The 842-nt window shown below is 29.8% G+C and overlaps 1 protein-coding gene across 1 annotated transcript in view; it reads left to right on the top strand.

Moving 5' to 3' along the window:
* LOC102671115 (paired box protein Pax-5-like) overlaps window positions 1-842 on the top strand; it is a 135,173-nt gene that overhangs the window by 96,721 nt on the left and 37,610 nt on the right. The gene's annotated exons all lie outside the window — the stretch shown is intronic.

The following is an 842-nucleotide window of genomic DNA, read 5'->3' as shown; positions in this document are numbered from 1 at the left end:
TTTTTTTTTTTTTTTTCCTCGAGAACATATTTCAGAGAAAAACACGAAAATTTATTGTAAATTGTTTCGATAGTTTTCAGGGAGATGTATTTCGATGATATTGTGCGTCCATTTTATTTAATCGATACAAAAGTAATCGTAGTGATAGTAAAAAAGTTTCATTGTTTCTAAAAATTTGGTTATTGTTATGATTCGTATCGAAGAAATGGATAACGTTTCATCATTCGTTATTTGCTTTTTTTCTCAACATAAGGCTATATTCGTACGTCCTTGTATTATATCGCCATTGAGTGTCAGTGAGGATGAAATCGTGATATGTTATTGGTTATTAAAATATGACTCAAAGATAGATATTATACGCGATGAAATCAATCTTTTCTTTATTGGTTCTTCGTCATCAAAGTTGCGGATGTTTATGCAAAACATGTTGCAAAAAAATTTGTATGAACGCGGTTGAAGGAATAGAGACTTGTCTTACGTTTCAAATATCACAGTGTACTTGAATATTTTGCACTTTTTTTATGTATCACACGCACATCTTTCTATTTCTACGAAAGTAATTAAAGTCTTTTTGAAATAACGTTGAACGATGAAATTATTAAATCGTGGCATGTTTGAATGACTCGCAACAGTGGTGCGATACACGAATAGAAAAAGTGATGATTCAACCTTTAACCTTATTTCATTTACCCTTACTTTATTCCCAATTATAAAACCTTATTTAATACTATTTCGATAATTCAATAACTTTCAATCGAATAATTTTTAATAATTTAATCTCGATGATCAACTACTGAGATCGATACAATCTATGTCAATAACCTATCTCCAGACCTAATCCA

Source organism: Apis dorsata, unplaced genomic scaffold (assembly GCF_000469605.1).
Source record: "Apis dorsata unplaced genomic scaffold, Apis dorsata 1.3 scaffold_99, whole genome shotgun sequence".
NCBI lineage: Eukaryota > Metazoa > Arthropoda > Insecta > Hymenoptera > Apidae > Apis > Apis dorsata.
This window is presented reverse-complemented; position numbering and strand designations above follow the sequence as displayed.